Source organism: Seriola dumerili, unplaced genomic scaffold (assembly GCF_002260705.1).
Source record: "Seriola dumerili isolate Sdu_G_001 unplaced genomic scaffold, Sdu_1.0 BDQW01000111.1, whole genome shotgun sequence".
NCBI lineage: Eukaryota > Metazoa > Chordata > Actinopteri > Carangiformes > Carangidae > Seriola > Seriola dumerili.
The window spans coordinates 575,697-581,972 of record NW_019174366.1 but is presented as its reverse complement, the minus strand read 5'-3'; positions in this window follow the sequence as shown (position 1 = coordinate 581,972).

The window sequence follows — 6,276 nt, the reverse complement described above, 5'->3', positions numbered from 1 at the left end:
TGTCTCCCTCCATATTGCAGGACAACTTGTGTGTTGGGGGAGAAGAAACAGGTTACATAAGGAAATATCAGACTAAATTGATCAATGGTTTTGTCTCATACTGTGTCTTTATAAATATAAAATATATTGATGGACATCAAAAACTCAATACACTCAATACACTGGACATCAAAAACTCGATACACAGCCCCATGTGACTGCATGCCACTACGGACAGAGAAGACAAGTTAGTGACATGTATTCATGGGATATGAATGCTTACAGATGTGGAGGGAGAGGAGCAGAGAGGAGCTTGGTGCATCATGGGAAGTCCCTTGGCCCTCTAGGCCTAAAGCAGCATAAATAAGGGTTATTTCAGTGAAGCCTGAGGCAGCACAAACTTTATCAAAAAGGAAAGTTTGAAAGCTGCTCTTAAGCATGGAGAGGGCATCTACCTCCTGGACCCAAACTGGCTTTTGTCTGTAACCTGTCCCTCCATGGTTTTTTTTTTTTTTTTTTTTTTTTTTCACAAATCACAGTCGACCTGTTGTTGCACATGTTGTTGTTATTGTTTACTGTTCTGCCTTCTTCTCTTCCAGTGTGATGTCAGACTTGGACACTTTATTGTACTGCTCTCGTCAGTCCTGATAGAATCACATCTGAAGTTTGACATCCACAGTAATGTAGAAAAACAAGTAACGTCACATTCTCAAAATGATGGCGTTGTCATGACATCCTGAATCTTAACATGCAGCAGAAAAAGAGCAGCATTACCATTAATTTGTAGTCGTTTGTCTCTGCATAATGAATGTAAGTTCAATATTCAGTCTTCTCTTAGCTCCATCAACTCCAGAGAAAAAGGTTTTCTTCTGTAGCTGCTAAATACTCCACTTTCATCGATCATTATCTGGATGCTAACTTTGTCTGATATAAAGGGCTGAGCAGGTAGAGCTGCTACAGCTGCTGCTGCTGGGACCAAGTTTGATGAGAGCAGTGAGACTAAACAACAATAAAGTTGTGAACCATAAAATCAAACCACTGAGCTAAAAGAGACTAGAAAGGTCAGAAAAACTGAGTAGGCATTGTCATTATATCATTAATATAAAAATATTGACTAGTGCAGCTTTAAATCTGCCTTGGGTAGAGATCAGAGAGGTAACAAGTGTGTAATACTTGTCTGACTACACATGCTTCCACCTGGATGTTTTTGGCTGATATAGGATCCTTTAAATGTGGTCATTATGTTTTATATGAACAGCCATGTTTTTCTGTCTCTCCACTACATATGTGGACCCTCGCTGCCCAAATGTCCAGCCTTTTATAGGTCGACTGATGTTGAGATGAATGACGAGGGATTAACAGTAAATGAGCAAGTGGAAGCAGCTCATATTGGAGCCACAAGCCTCACTAAAGAATTTCTTATTTCTTGTCTTGCCTTTTGTTTTATGCTGCAGCCAGCCGTCTGGCCCAGCCTCATTACAAACCAGTCTGCGTAGAAAGGACAAATACGTAGTGACTGGCATTGTTCTGTGATTGGCACCTCAGTTTAAACCGCGGCCGTGTTAATAAACGACGCGGCCCTGGCGCTCTTTGAAAGCTTCTGGGACCACTGGCAAATTTTCCGTTACAGGTCAGTGGCTGCTTTGTGCGTGCCTGCCTCTCAGACGCTCCTTCAGATAATGGTAACCTTTTCAACCTGAACTACTGAACCCCAGCCAAGACGCTCCCCTGACTTCTCCTTCACATTTACTCACTTCATCTCGTGTCCTCAGGAAGCTGCAGGGTTTTTATCTCGTCTCAAGTGGTGCTCGATCCAACTGGGTTTTCTCTCCAGTGAGTTTAGACAGCGTTCATCACTAAGGTGTTGTTGTTACTGTTGTTAAAAAGAAGCTCAGGGAGGTGCTGCCATTAACTTGACAGGCACTGTGTTTACAGAAGATATCATCTGAAGATCAATGTAGTTTCATATCTGATGGGCCTGAAACAATAACCAAACTCATGAAATATTCAGCTTATTATTTTATAATATAATTATTCACTGTAGTACTGCAATAAACCTATGATTTTTTTGTTTGGTCAAATATAAGAAAATAATCTGTAATAAAACAATAAAAAAGTCTCAAAACTCAATGATCAACGTCAGTGATGTAAAAGAAAGAAAGAAGCAAATCCTCACACTAGTTTCTTGGTTTGAAAAATTACAAAAACAAGTAATCAATTGTTAAAATAATTGCCAATTTTCATCTCAGCACTAATATTATTTACAGACATTTACAGAGGTGATCTGCATGTCTGACAAGGTTGCTTACCTCTGCTGTAAAACATATACAATTCAGTATATTTTTCATGTGTGAAGTGGGACAATAAAATGAGAGGCATAATTAGAATATTCTTTTTTTTCATCATGAACAGTAGAAATGTTATTTATCAATTGAACTCCCAGTTATTTTCTCAGTAAATGTTTTTTTCTATAAAATATCAACACACAAGTGACAGGTGACTGACTGACATTCATCAGATATTTATTTCACTATCATATGTGTCAAAGACCAGCTGTTTGATCTTTGAAAAGCATTTTGGGAAATAGAAAATAACATCAGAGAGTGAAGTCAACACTTTTTTTTAATAAACTTTATTTTTTTTATTTTATTTTTTTTATACACAAACTGAGAATGGTGTCAAAGCACTTGTAAGTAACACTCTGATGTTACAATAAAACAATAATACAGTTGACAAAACAACAACACAACACTAAAATCCCTTTTCCACTGGTTGAAAATCCCGCTAAGACCCGCTAACATCTGGCTTTTGTCTGCAACGGAAAAGGGAACAATCAGCGTTCACACTCGGGGCTAATTTTCACTCTTTTTCCTGCTGTGACGTCTTTCAGAGACAGACACTCTAAACACACCTGTCATCTGTCCAGCATAGTGCTTTTACACCAGAAACACCACAGCCACACTCTGTTCAGGGATGAAAGATTGAGCTTCAGCCCTGAAGTAAATTTTAAAAACACACAATCACAGATCGAAGCGTCTCACATGGAGGCTCCGATGCTTCTATAGCAACATCAAAGCCAGGGATGAGACCTGACAGACCTGTAAATGCATGTGATGACATCACTTCTTGCAGTTGTGTGTGTCCTCAGTTCGAACAGAAAGACAAACTGGACTGGCAGGGGAAAAGAGGTCAGTCTGCTTTTATTAGCAGACTAGGGTTTACCCGTTTTTAAAGAAAACCCACTTATACGGTCAGCTTGGTCTTATTCCATTATATTCTAGTAAGCGTGATGACCTCAGTTAAAATAAATAAATACGGATAAGAAGTAAATAAAATAACGTGAGACCTTATTCGGGGATAACTGGGAAGGTCATTTTCTCCCACATCTTTTTAAATTAAAATTTCAAATTCGGTAGTTGGATTTTTTTCAAGATGTAAATTATTGAATATTTCTTTTATTCACAGAATATGAGAGGGTGGTGTTGGTGATTTCCATCTCCTCAATATTAGGCGTCTAGCCATTAATGAACCTACTAAAATGCAACTGAGGGAGGCCGAATAGAGCAAGAATGGCATTAAATTCAATAAGTGGACACGAAGCTTCTGTTTTGTGAGCTCAGATTAGGGTCAAAAAGATTTTGAACTTGTTTGTAGTTGTAAATGAACCTTTGTGAACCTGTAAAATAAATCTGCAGGAGAAATTGAAGGTTTTACATGTGTAGAAAAGATTTGACTGAATCTGTGAACTAATAAGTTGAAAAAGATGTGAACAATGAAGCGGAAAACTGTGTGTAAAACTCACTCAAACACAGTCTGTCTTATTTAAGCTCGTATGATTCTGGCCTCAGAAATCCAGTATTGTATGTGAACTTCAGCTCCACTGAAAATATCTCAGCATGACGTCACACGCCAGCAAGAAAAATATACCGACACGTGTCCAGACTTTGTGCTTGAGTGTGAATTTTTCTTTCCATCTCGGGGCGCTTCAGCTCATCCCACAGTGTAGAGCTGTGCTGGTGAATGGGCTCTTTTAGCTGGCTGTAATTGAACCTGACCCATTTGCACAGTTAACTCTAACCCATAATATTTGCTCAGTGGTACTCGGTTTTGGATGGCTTGGCTCCAGCGGTTAGGTCGATCTCTGCGTCGTCGGCCAAATCATCAATCACCGCTGCTCCCTGAAGGGGGCAGGGCTCTGAGATGAAAAGGGAGAGCACAGTAATGACTGAGGATGACTCAAGATGTTTCCTTCATCACTGGGAGTCAGCTGTGTGCTGATGAAGCCATGACTTTGTGTTTGTCTGTGTGTTCCTTCTCGGTTCTTGTGGACTGCAGCTTTAAAAATGGAAGAGGGACCAAATACTGTTGAGAAATTTAGTCTTTATGAAAGATCTTATATTTACTTTTTTCTTTTGAAAGTGTTTCTTGGTAGAAAAAACATGATAGTAATAGTGTAATGATGAAATATTATGATGTTAAAATATTAGCACTGCCACTAATGTTATAAAAAATTATTAACTGTCAAAGTAGGTGACCGTTAATTAAACCAAGCCTTTCAGTTCTAAACAGTTGTAATTGTTTTAATATGATAATTGGATAATGTAGCCTTAAGGCTACAATAATAATGAATAATAATCTGTAATAGATAACAAAACTTAGCTACTTAATAGCTTTTTCCTGGATCTTTCAACTGCACTCTCTCTGTGGAGCTGCTCTTTAAGAATGCATATAGAAGATAATAATAGTTGTGTAAATTATTGATCAGCGCTCCAGTGTTTTGTATCTAATGTTTTAATGCAGTGTGTATATCTTATGTACAGTACTGTGTTAATGTTTAAGCCACTTGATACAGTATGTTCCCATTCGATACCAAATTTTGATACTCGAGCAAATGAGTAAATCTCAGTATCATCGGTGAGCCAATCAGCATGCAGCATGCTTGGACCAAGATCAAATAATGCTGCTGATTGGCTGTTTATATACACACACAGGTTTGAGTGAGTAAAAAAATTAAACTTAAGTAAAATTAAAATGTGTACTGTAGTGTATATTGTAATTTTCTTTTGTTTAAAATGGATTGGATAAAATCTGTATATTGGTACTGATATCGAACATTTTTGAACAATAACAAGTCCTAGGTGTACTGAGGGGAACTGGAGCTGTTCTAAACGCAAAGGGGGGGGGGGGGGGGTGACAGCAAATACTGGTCTAATTTAGGTTTTCTTTTCACTGCACTTTGTATGAAGTTAATTGATGAATTAAAACTATTTGTGAAAACATCTTCACTTAACTACTCTAAGTGTAGATGTGTGTTGTGTTGCTATTGTCATTATGGGGTGGTTGCAGATCAGGAGGTAGAGCTGGTCGTCCACTAATCAGACGGTCGGAGGTTTGATTCCTGGGTGTGATAGACAGCACTGTATGAATTTGTGTGATTGAGTGAATGTGAGTTGTAGTGTAAAATGCTTTGAGTGGTTGCTACGATCAGAAAAGCTCTATATAAATGCAGTCCATTTACCAGTGTAGATGTGAGTTTATATTAAGGATGAACGATATGCAAAAAAAAATTATATTGCGGTTATTTTGGCAGATATTGTGATATTAATCTCGATTTCAGTTGGAATGATTGTTTTTGCATTTCTGAAAAAAATGTAAAAATGATGATGATGTGATTTTTGTTGGTCTTGTACCAAACAAAAATGTTCCTTACGTCTGGAGAAGGCACTTATGGTGTTAACGATGCATAATAATGTTGTGCGACATTTCACCTTTGTCAGAAAAACTGCAGCTCCTGTGATTTGGATATTTCACTTGGCCATATTGCGATTTTGAAAATATTTAAATTAATTGTGCAGCCCTACTTTATATGTGATGTTCATTTGTATTGTCACTGTGTATGAAACTCTTATGTGGATCCAAATATGCAATTTATCATATTTTTCAGGTGTGACACCAGAGTTTCTGGATACGATGCTCTGTTTGCACATCCTTGTGTAATTTTTGCAAACAATCTGTGATGGACCTATGGTTCAGCACCATTGATCCATTCACGTCGGATATTTAAAATCAGACTCATCTGACATCATGACTTCTTATCCTCTTTTACAAAGCAGTGCATTTTGAGGAAAAGGTTTTTATGAATCCAAAGCATTTTCAACTTCTTTTTCCCACTGGAAGGAACTTGACAGAGATACCAGAACAATTTTCACTTTTCATTCTAGTTACTACAAACTGATGACATCTTAATACTTCCATTCATGGAATCACATTAAATGTGATTACTGATGTAACTGTTGT